The 12,450-nt window shown below is 40.0% G+C and overlaps 1 protein-coding gene across 1 annotated transcript in view; it reads left to right on the top strand.

Annotated features, from left to right (window-relative positions):
* The first annotated feature begins 5,536 nt into the window (after nt 1-5,536).
* Nucleotides 5,537-12,450, top strand: part of FAM135A (family with sequence similarity 135 member A) — an 83,641-nt gene continuing 76,727 nt past the window's right edge. Inside the window, exon 1 of the mRNA XM_084890382.1 lies at nt 5,537-5,903. The gene's annotated coding sequence lies outside the window, so the exon portion shown is untranslated. The remainder of the gene's footprint in view (nt 5,904-12,450) is intronic.

Consider the following 12,450-nt stretch of genomic DNA (forward strand, 5'->3'; position numbering starts at 1 on the left):
GAAAACCAGTAAGGGTATAGAATATTTGAACAACATTCTATTAATCAAATTGACAAAAATGACATGTCTAGAATACTTCACGGAATAATAGCAGAATATAGACTTTTCAAGTGCACATAGAATATTTATAAAAATAGTTCATAATAGGATCCATTTAAAAAGTATTATGAATTTAAAAGAATTCCTGCATACAAAGTATATTCTCTAACCACAATAGAATAAAATTATAAATCAATAAGGAAATATCTCTGCTGAAACCGGTTTGGCTCAGTGGATAAAGCATCAGCCTGTGGACTGAAGGGTCCCGGATTCAACTCCAGTCAAGGGCATGTATCTTGGTTGCAGGCACATCCCCAACAGGGGGTGTGCAAGAGGCAGCTGATTGATGATTCACTCTCGTCGATGTTTCTAACTCTCTATCCCTCTCCTTTCCTCTCTGCAAAAAATTAATTAAAAAATATATTTAAAAATAAATAAATAAATATCTCTAATATATCCTCAAATATTTTGAACCTTAATGCCATTCTTTTAATTATCCTGTGGGGCAAAGATGGAGTGAAACAGGAAATTAAAAGGTATTTTGAACAGAATGAAATTTAAAACAAGCATATCAACATCTTTAATATAGCCTATAGCTATGGCAGTGTTTATCCAAGAGAAATTAAGGCATGTGTCCATATAAATACATGTTAAAATGTTCATAGTAGCTTTAATTATAACAGTCCAGAATTGGAAACAACCCAAAGAACCATAATCGAGTGAATGAATAAAGTAATACACATAATGGATGCTATGGACTGAATTGTGCCCCTTCTCTAACCCCCATGGACCAAAGTGAAGCCCTAGCCATCAATATGACTGTATTTTAAAAAAGGTCTTTAGGAGGTAATTAAAGTTAAATTGGGTCATAAATGTGGGACCCTAATCCAATAGGATTGGTGGTCTTATAAAAAGAAGAAGAAAGAGTTATCTTTTTTCCTTTTGTCCATCATGTGAATTCACAGCAAGAAGGTAGCTGTCTAAGAGCCAAGAACAAAACTCTGACCAGGAACTGAATAGGCCAGCACCTTGGTCTTGGACCTGTAAGAAAGAAATTTCTGTTGTTTAAGCCACCGAGTCTGTGGTATTTTGTTATGGCAGCCAGAACTGACTAATACAATGAACTATTTACTATTCAACAATAAAAAGGAGCCAACTATTGGTATGTGCAATAACATAGATAAATCTCAAAATAATTGTGCTAAGTGAAAGTAGTCAGACAAAAAAGTATGTACTATATGATTCCATTCATATAAATTATAGAAAACTCAATTTAATCTATAATGAAGTAAATCAGTTCAGTGCTTGCTTAGGTATGGGTATAGGTAGGGAAGGGGGTAGGATATAGGGATTACAAAGAGGCACAAGGAAACTTTTTATGGTCATGGATATGTTCCTTATCTTAATTATGGTGATGATTTTACAAGCAACAACTTATCAAACTGTGCATGTTAAATAAGTGTAGCATGTTAATTGCATCTCAATAAATTATTTTAAAATCTAATAAAGATTTGCTTAAAGCGTTGTACAATTTTTATCTGCAAATTTTAATCATGACAATATAGTATTCATATGATCATTTTAAACCAAGATAAAAAATAGTAAAGGTATTTTTAAAGTAGTAACTTAAAATTTCTGCTGAAGAGATTTTAAACCATGAAGTTAATTTTAATTCCCTATGGAGTCTTGCAAATTGTAGGAATTTAGAGTTGTATATCTTATTTGTTAAGAGGGACTTAAGCACTAATTATAGTTGTCTTTTATTCTAAGTTCTATTGATATATTAATCTGTCATTACTTTTCACTACTTCTGTCAGTGATAGGAAAAATCAGAAATAAATACTTTTTTTTTTTTTGTAAAGGATCTTTGTAATAATTTCACAACACCTGGATGAAGCAGCTTCTTCTTATTATAATACTAGAGGCCTGGTGCACAGGTAGGGTTCCTAGGCCTGGCTGTTGATCAGGGCCAATCTGTGGGGCAACCGGCGGGGTGATGGGGGGTCACCGCTGGCACCCACCTTGACCAGTCTGGCGCTACCAGCTAGCCAGCTGCCACTGTTGGTCACCTCCCTCTGCAGGGCGACTGGAGGGGCAATTGGGGAGTTCCCCACTGGCACCCACCTTGGCTGGCCTGGGGCCTGGGAGCTGGGGGAAGCTCCTGAATTGAGCATCTTCCCCCTAATGGTCAGTGCATGTCATAGTGACAATCCAATCATTGCTGCAGTTGTTACGCCATTCTGTTGATTTGCATGTTAGGCTTTTATTATATAGGAGCCACATTACAGATCAGGAAATTAGAAAATAAAGTTATGTAAATGTATAGGGTCACAGATACAGAAAAATATTTTGAAGTTTGATTATGTGCTAATATGGCTGTGTGTTTCTGGCTTAGGTAAATGGGTGGTGGGGGGATCATCAATAAAAACTAGAAGGTTGGGAGAAAGATGGAGTTGTGTGTAATGGGGAAAGACGAGCAGGATGAATTGCATTTGGGATAGACTAAGAGGAGTCAACAGGTAAACTAAGTGACAGGATCTAATATGAAGCAGTCGCTATGTGCCTGGAGTTGGTTTAAAGATCAGGAATCAAGATAATTATAAGAGAGAGATAACTGCCCTAACATGTTTGCTATCACACATCAATTAGCATCAAGTATAAATATTATTTTAAAAACAACCATGGTAAGCTTCAAGTATATAAGGAAGAGAATATTCAGAAATTATTTCATTACTGTCATTTGATACTAGATACTTATCCTTCACAGAAATGATTCAGTAGAATGGTGGTGGGAGGAATATCTTCTGTCTGACAGATTCTCTCTGAATGATCTGAGCAGACACTCTGTTTTTGGGAAATCCAGGTAATCTGAGCTGCAATCAAGAATTCACTGCTTTAGTGCACCTTTCACACTTTATAGAAAAAATTTGTTTGCCATTTAATCAATTATGTAGCTATCAGGGTTTTTTTCCATAATGTCATTACCAAAGACATTATGCATTTTTTAAAAATATATTTTATTGATTTTTTACAGAGAGGAAGGGAGAGAGATAGAGAGTTAGAAACATTGATCAGCTGCCTCCTGCACACCCCCTACTGGGGATGTGCCTGCAACCAAAGTACATGCCCTTGACTGGAATTGAATCCGGGACCCTTCAGTCCGCAGACTGATGCTCTATCCACTGAGCCAAACGGGTTTTGGCGGTATATGCATTTTTAAACCCGCATTCGTTTTACAGAGACTCAAATATTTTTCTTTAATACACTCACTATTGTGTACCGGTACTCAGAAAAATATACAATAAAAGTCTCCTTTCCCTCCCCTCACCAAACACCCAGGCTCCAAATTTCCCTCTCACAAGCAACTAACATTGTCAGTTAAAATAAAAAAGAAATAATCTTTAAGAGTTTGCTATTACATTACAAGGAAGAAAAACTTGGTAATTGAGTTTTATATGGCGGTTCCTCTAGATAGGCATAGCTATTAAGTCATAAAGTAACATTACAACATTGTTATGGAGTAATACGGTACATTTGTCCTCATGGTTTGTAGCTGTTACTAAGCCATGGGGAAGTCCTTAATGAAACCTTGTTTAGCTCCATCTCATATTTGTTAAGATTATATAATTTTTAAAAATCTTACCCTTGAGTATTGGGGGCACTCACCTAGTGCCTGCAAGTGATTACATCAATACTTTGCACAGAGACAATTCACTGATATCTGATGACTTGTCTTACCCGTACTGGATTGTAAACTCTTACAATTGGAACTGAATCTTAATCCTCACTGGACCTTATACTTGGTGCACACTAGTATTCAAAAATATTACTTAAACTTATCCTTAAATTTTAAAATCCTTAAAATGCTCACCATGACCTGACCTTTGCCTACTTCTCTAGCCTCACTTCCTCGAATTATGGCATCAGATTGTTCTTAGTTTTAGTGGTGTGATGTTTCTCAATGTATGGTTTCTTACCTTCAAGCGATCCCTTTCTTCTTTTATCTCTCACCTCTCCCACCTCCCCCTCACACATCCCACTTCAATAACTCTCTGGAGTCATTTTCTCCTGCAATATTTCCTGACTTATAACCTCTCCCAACCTCAACTGAATTAATGCTTCTGACAACCAGCCATTAGTTCTCTGACCACATATCTGCACTGTACTATCACATCATAAAGTAACTATGCAAATACTCCACCCAAATTGTTTTGGTGGTATCCTCTATGATTAGTACACTGAATGGCACATAGATTATTTTAATATGTGATTTGAATAAAAAGAACAAGTAACAGGGATGTCATCTTGGCACAGAGTGCATTTCAGGAAAGGCATAGATGTAGAAATGCAAATAAATGAATATTTGGTATACTTTCCTGAGACAGAACTTAAAAAAATAGAAGAGGATTTCAATTTTGAGGATACAATTCAGATCACAAAACAAATAACAAAGGCCCTTATGAGAAAGGATAGTCGAATGAGAAATGAGATTTGGCTATTAATAAGAACGACCAAGATTAAGAACCAGGAAAGCACGACATTGGCTGTTATCTTTGGTACAACAGGACATTTCCTATTGTTGAAAATACATACCAAGATGAAGAAAAATCAGTGGTTAAATGATATTCCAAGCCTGCCTCCCAAATGGCCTAGACTACAAGGCGGGAAGATATTCCCAAACAGGTACACAAAGCTTTTCCTTCAAATTCATTTTTATTATTATGATAAAACATACATACCACGTGCCATTTCAACACTTTACAAAAAGTACAGTTCATTGCCATGAAGTACAGACATATTGTTGTACAACCATCACCCTCATCCACTTCTAACACACAGGCTGCAGCCGCACCTTCCTTCTTCCCATTCACTTTGTTTTAGTAACTTACTGGGCGTTATGCACCACAAAGCTTTCTGTGGGCTCCACTCATGACCCTTCACAGGCTACCCGTCATCTGCTTGTGGTCGTGGGCATTATGAGGCAAAGGTTCACTTCATCGCCTCCCCCGCGCCCGCCCTCGGGAGCATCAGTCACTGACAAGGACCCGCAGCAGCACCCACATCTCCCCAAAGAAATGCAACAACCAAGCCCCTAAAAGACAGCTGTCGAGAGCCCGCGTGGGTCTCCTGCGGCTTCCTTTCCCCAGAGGGCGTGGGGCAGGAACCGGCAGTTTATCCGGGACCACAGGGGGCATGTGAAGAGGGAAGAATCAAGGACAACGTGAGAAACGCCCCCTTTCTGCCCTCCTCTGGTTCCTTCTTCTGCAGCATCCGCCGCCTCCTCGCCTGTGCTCTTCTAGTTCCCTTCAGCCCGCAGCCCCGCCGGACCCTTGGGCCTCGCGCTTTTTATTGACGCAACTCTCCAATTCTCGCGGGATCTCGGGAGCGGGAGCCGTACCGGGGCGGACAAGCCTCTCGAAATCTCGGTCGGCCTGGGAGCCGAAGCCGCGGCCAAGAAGGGCTTCCACGGAGGAGGAGGAGAGAGGAGGAGGGGCGGGGCGCCCGGCTGGGAGGGGGCGTGGCCTAGGCTCGGAAAGGGGAGGGGATAGGTGGGCGGGGCCGGCGAGGGAAGGCGGGGGGCGGGGCCGAGCGGCCGGGGGACCTGTTGATCGCAGGTAGCGCCGACTGGTCCGGGCTCCCTCGGGACGGGGGCGAGTGCGCATGCTCCGGGGCCTCGTCGGGCCCGTAGCCGAGCGGCGGTGACGAACCGGCGGCGGCGGCGGTGGTTGCGGGGGCTGCGATGGCGATGTGAGGGGGGCCCGAGGCGGGATGGTGCTTCCCCGGGAAGAAGGGCCGTATTCTTCCAGTAGGACTACGAGCTCCTCCGTCCGACAGGCGGTGGGGGTGGCCGAGCCGGGCGAGAGGTAAGCCCCGCTCACTCTCTCCTCCGTCTCCTCCTCCGGGCTCCCGACACCGCCGCCCCCTCCCCTCCCCTCCCCTCCGCCCGCCGCCCCTCTTTCCCACGGGCCGGGCAGGAAGCGGCCTCCTCCTCGCTGGCCCCCCTCGTCCGCCCCGGCCCCTGGCTCGGCGGCTCCCGCTCGGAGCCGGGTCCCGGGCCCGCTGAAGGTCGGTGGGGACGGCGGTGCCGAGTGCGCTCGGGGGCGCCGCTCGCCGGGGTCCCCCCCGCCCCCTGCCGCCCCGGATCCGGATCGGAGGCGTCCCTTGGCCGACTTTGCCTGAAGCTCCCTCCCTCCGGCGGTTCCTTCCCCGGACGGAGCTTGCTTGCCCTTCGCCCTCTGCTCCATCCTTGCTCCTCCGTCCCTTGTCTTTACCCCTCCTTTCGGGGTGCAGCCCCTTCACCCCCGCCTCCCACGTGCCTTTTCGCCCCGGTGGTCGGTCCCCGGGTCGGAGGGAGGCAGGGCATCCTGGTACTCCCCCTCGATTTCTCCCCTCTCGCTCTGCATCCCCGGTCTGGCCCTCGATCGATGTGTATTCCTCTCCCGGACCAGGTTTCTCACTCCGGGATTTAAGATTTCATTTACACATCTCTGATTTCTTCCTTGGCCGCCTTTTATCCTCCTATACGGTATGCCTCCTCTCGGTGCTTCATCCTCCTGGTCTTTTGTTAGTTTCCGATTGTGCGTCTTGCTGCTTCAGCATCGCTTGAGCTGATTCTGTCCCCGCTCCTTCCCTCCCCTCGAAGGCCCTCACTCCCCCAGCCCTTCCCTCCCCTGGTACCCAGCCCGGCCGCGGTCCGGCTGTGGCCCCTGCCCCTCCGCCTGTCTTTTCCCACTCTGATCCCATTCTGGTCTCTAGTCTTGATTCCCCTCCCCTCTCCCCAACACTCACACCTAGAATTTTTTTTCTTCCTATTTGCTTAGGTCGAGTCTCTTAACTTCAGTCCATTGAACTTTGTATTCACTCAACAGTTCTGGTCCCTTCTGCTTTCTCCCTAAGCTGCTAAGGTGACTGTCTACTCAATTTTTTTTTTTTTTTAGTTCAGTTTTCAGTTTGATAACATCTCTTCGTCGTCTTTCTTCACCGAATGGAACTGTCACCAAAAGAGTGGCAGTGGCAATAACCTGTTACACTTACTGGTTGAAGTTTTCGTTTTTTAAGAATTAGGTGTACCTGACAGAGTAGGAGAAACAACTTGAGTATAGATTGGATGAAATTATAAAGGGTTAAGATTTGTTAAAAGGCTGAGCTATAAACTAATAAGGTTAAAATTTGGGGACGAACAAATCTTCAATGAGATTTAACAAAGTGTTATTTTATAAAATTGGGTGTTTATTTTCATACATTTGCTATTTCAGTCGATTGCATCATTTTCCTGATGGTCTCTATCCCCTTTAGTAATTGCCTACAATGTCTACTAAATAATAGAATTAGTGTGCTTTACTGAAGGAGAAATATGTGAGAACACAAATATTAAATTTTTAATTGAGCAAAAGACCTTTCTAAACAGTTTTGGAAAAATTTTCCCCATTTCCCTGTGATCAAGATTTGGCTTACATAAAACTTGTCTGTATATAAATCATGATATAGTATATCTTATTTTGAAGGCATCTCCTGAAGCAGTTGCTTTTAGTTAAGTTTGCCTTTATCCCAGAGTTTAAGATTAACTTAATTATGTATTTCTTTCTGGAATCTCATGGGTGTCCACAAACAGTAAATTCTTCCCTATGCTGTCTATGTCAGGAATTAAAATTTTCGGTTTCTGTTGTACAAAGGGAAACACCAAGACAAAAAATGTAGTTTCTTATTCAAAGTGATAGTAAAGGTAAAGGTAGAGAGAGAAACAGGTTAGGATCTGACGCAATTAAGCCACACCTCTTTTGGAAGAACCTCAGTTATTGTGTGTGTGGTACAGTGATGCACTCCTCAGCTTTTAAGTTTGTTTGTTTTTTTAATGATTTTTTTCCAGTGCATATAGATAACTGCTGCTTCGGAAGAAAGCTTTCCTGCCTTTTCAAAAGCAAGTCTTTTATTTTTAGATAGCTATACATTAAAAAACTAAATGCTTACAAATTCTTGTTGGTATTTTTTAATGAGTTGATTCTGTGCTCTTAGAAATTAAGAATTAATGGTTGATAGCAGGTACAGGACTAGAAGTCAGAAGATCTAAACTCTTATGATGACTCATGACATTTGGTTATAGAAGCCACTTAACCTCTATGACTTGGTGTCTCTACCTGTAATTTGGGGGTCGGGGGGTGGAAGGGAGTAACCATCCAGTAATCTTTTAGTAGCAGACTGAGCCTTAATTATTTATAAACATGCTTAGGGCCACCACAGACAAAAATTGCTGCATAAGTATTAATTTTATCTCTTTTAGACTGTGTAGTAGTGTGTAAATGAAATCTTAAATCCCAAATCATTGGGATTTAGTTTTGTTTTGTTTTAATTTTAGATTTCTGTGAAAAGTCGTAGAAAGCTGTGAACTATGGACTAGCTTAGATTAATGTTCATTTACAGCAAAACAAACGCTACAGCATTTAGTTGTATGAACAACTATGGCCTTTGTTCCCCAGGATTTGGCACTGAAAATGTAAGAGTTATACCTTTGGTTACCTACAATGTTTCTCTTATCTTAAATTTTAGCTTTGTTTACTGTAGGTAATAGACCCTTGAGAATGGGTATTGTTTCAGTGTTTCCCAAACTTCTCTCAGGATGAGAATCACCTGGTGGAGTTGTTAAAGTACAGATTCCTGAAACCCAACTAAGAAGTGCTAAACTAGAATTTTTGGTAACATATAGGTAAAATTGTATACTTAACTAGGGCTCTGTCTCAGAGCCCTAGTTAAGTATACAATTAGTGCTTTGTCTTAGAGCCCTAGTTAAGTATACAATTAGTGCTTTGTCTTAGAGCCCTAGTTAAGTATACAATTTTACCTATATGTTCCCAAAAATTCTAGTTTAGCACTTCTTAGTAGGGATTTAGGAATCTGTAGTTTAACAACTCCACCAGGTGATTCTCATCCTGAGAGAAGTTTGGGAAACACTGGAGAGGATAGAAAGGGCAAGGATTTCCTTTGCTTTAACTCTAAAGTATTGAGGGGAAAATGCTTCACAGTAAGCTTTGTAATGCTTACGTGTGCATTAAAGAAATAGGTGAAAGATGGGAGCATATAGATCTGGAGTGATGGTTTCTCTCTTTTCTTTTCTTTTTTTTAATTGATTTTTTTACAGAGAGGAAGGGAGAGAGATAGAGAGCTAGAAATGTCAATGAGAGAGAAACATCGAACAGCTGCCTCTTGCACACCCCCTACCGGGGATGTGCCCGCAACCAATGTACATGCCCATGACCGGAATCGAACCTGGGACCTTTCAGTCCGCAGGCTGACGCTCTATTCACTGAGACAAACCGGTTTCGGCTGGAGTGATGGTTTCTTTTCCCCCCTGAGTTCTTTGTCAGGAAGAAGGTTTGTTTAGAGATGAGTAAGAATAAGAAGCAGAGTGGTGGTAAAGAAGAAAGCATTCTTAATGGACCTAATGGTTTTTTCAGAAAAGTTATGAAGCACACAAGTTGTTAATCAGATCTAGATTTTTTAGAAGGAATAGAGTGAAACAACTCCACAAAGGTTTTAAATTTTATTTTTAAAGATTACTGTTTTTTTAACAGGTACGTACGTGGTTACCAATGATGTGATAAATTTAATAAAAATTAGTCTTTTTTTAATGGGAATGTAAAGGCGTCAGGCATATACCATTAAGAGATGTCTCCTACTTGAATAACCCCTTAGGTGATTTTTGTTTTGATGAAATATTTTTTATGAACTGTCCCTCAACTGGAGAGCATTCTGAGAAAATATTTCCTTTTACGGGATTCGGTCTCTTCGACCATCTAATATACAAAGTATTTCTCAATTATGTCATTATGTAGAGTTCTGATATTGATAGTATTATTTCTGTTAATTTTTATTAATTTTCCTTTTGCTGTAGTTCTTAATATATTCTTAACTAGAAGCATTTAGTTAAATATCCTTGAAGTTGCCTTAAAGGATGCAGCTGCTTCATTCATGACTGGTTTTTTAGAGCAGTGTTATCTCTGACACCTGCTCTTTGATGTCTCCAAGTTGGCAGTAAGTTATTGGCTTCAATTGGAAATATGTACTGCTAATTGTAAATGTCTAAGCAGTAAAGAAAGGGCTTATTGTTAATCACAATTTAAGACCTTGGAAGCCTTTGCCATTACTATTATCTTTTGGAATTGAAAAATCCAGATTTTAAAACCACTCTCATTCTTACTCAGATCTACTTTAAGACTGAAAATTATTGTAGTTACTTTCCTCAGGTAATAAGATTAAACTGTAGGCTGTCACCAGTCCTCTTCTCTAATCTTACAACTATTTTATGTTAGTATAATAATTATTTAATGTAATGCTTGCCAAGGGCCCCAGTTTGGTAAAGAAGTTCTGAAATAGTCCTTCAGGCAGGGGGAACTAGAGAAATGTCAATAAGGAATGAAATAGAAATACTGTTCAAATTAGAAAGTTGAAATATTCACTGTCTTGTTTTTTGTTGTTTTGTTTCCAAGATCTTAATTGGAGGCCAGTTCTTCTCCCTTTGAAGTCCTATGGCCTATAAATGAAAATATTTTCAAACCATGCAATTGAAACTTATACTAATGGCCTGTTTAGTTTAGTTGCATTATTTTGAATAGACATTTTCTTGAATGAAATCATATTTAAAAATTGAGATAAAATAAAATGTCAGCAACTTATTGAGCTCCAAGTGCTATGCTTAGTGCTTCGTTTAAATTTTGTATATTTAACCTTTTTAAGCCTTAACCTTTTGACCTAGCAATTATAAATATTTCTTTTTGAAAAAATTTAGGCTTGGAGTCAGAATTAGAATCTAGGTCTGTCTGATACCAAAGTTACATGTAGACTAAAGAAAGCATAGGCAGTTAAGAAAAATTGTTTCTTAGAATATTTTTCAGAAAGAGGATTGTAATTTGTTCTTATTCTGAGCTTTTTTCTTAGTTGAGATAACTAATAACACTAAATATTTTAAGGAATGCTGGGCAGATTCCCTAACTAGGAAGTAGATGACGACTGTAGTTCTTTCCGAATTTCTCTTTATGTTAAAAAGAGTAACTAGTTTTTGGTACTTTGGGCTATCCTGTTTTTTTGTGTTTTTTTTTTAAGGCATATAATAACATGATATATTCAAAGGCACTCTGTCTTATGTTACTGGCAGGTTTGTTTTATGGTATATTAGGGGTGTCGAACTCAATCAGAGAAGGGGCCAAAATCTAAAATCCAGCCTAAATCGCGGGCCGAATGGTTTACTGAACAGTCATAAACTGACAATGTCATAAACTGACAGCGGAGTGCAGTGATGACAGCGCGGTGCGGGCCACATTGCAAGGCCTGGCGGGCTGGATTTGGCCCGCGGGCCTTGTGTTTGACACATGTGGTATAGATGTATCCCTGAAAAATATATATGAACTGCTTTTGATAACTTAAATCCTGTTTTCCATATAATGTGAGAGGTGCTTATTGAGATAAAATAAATTGAGATAAAATAAAATGTCAGCAACTTATTGAGCTCCAAGTGCCATGCTTAGTGCTTTGATTGCTATTATGGGGCACTTTCATTAAGTGCCCCATAATAAGCAATCAAAGTTTTTTCTGTTTCTTAACTTCATACTCATATACTAAGTTAACCATGGAAAGGCTCTCAAAAGTTCCTAACTTTTTTTTTTACATTATGTTTAAAGATAAGTTTATATGGATTTTCTATTATATTAACACATTTATACAAAATGAATAGTTTTCTGTTTTGAGAGTTGCCTCCCACATGCCCCCAACCTCCACCAGGGTAAAGGATCTAACCCACAATCTAGGTATGTGCCCTGATCAAGAAGACCTTTAGTTGTGCTGGATGATGCTCCAACCAACTAAGCCACATAGGTCAGGGCAAGAACAATGCTTTAAAACTTCAGACATGGTGTTTATGGGATGTGGGAAATTAGAATGTTTCATGGTTAGGGAATAATGTTAATTAGATAGAAAATTGACTGTAGTGATTTATCAAGTGCAAATGTTTTTTCATTGTTGCATTCTGATTTCAGTTTTTGTTTTATTATTGGTATATTTATCTTATGGCTTGATGATCATTGAATCTGTTTGCTATAACAATTCAGGTGTAGGCTTTAGAAATATGCAAATTTAAATGTAAACTGTGGAGTTTTATACATTTGAGATTTTTGTCATTTTTCATTATTTCCTAAATGTGACTTTGGATAAATTATGTAACCATTCTGATCCTTAGTTTGCTCACCTGTAAAATAGAGTAATAACAGCTTTTTTGCATTTTTATGATAATTAAATAAAATAACATAGTTAAAGTTAACTGATGTAAGAGTAGGTGCTCCAAAAAGTTTTGAATGTCTGTTCTGTTTGGTTTCGATTTTATATTGTTATTTGGTCTGTATTTGGTATCAAAAGGGAGAGGTTTTT

Source organism: Pipistrellus hanaki, assembly GCF_964339955.1.
Source record: "Pipistrellus hanaki genome assembly, chromosome: 7".
Classification (NCBI taxonomy): domain Eukaryota; kingdom Metazoa; phylum Chordata; class Mammalia; order Chiroptera; family Vespertilionidae; genus Pipistrellus; species Pipistrellus hanaki.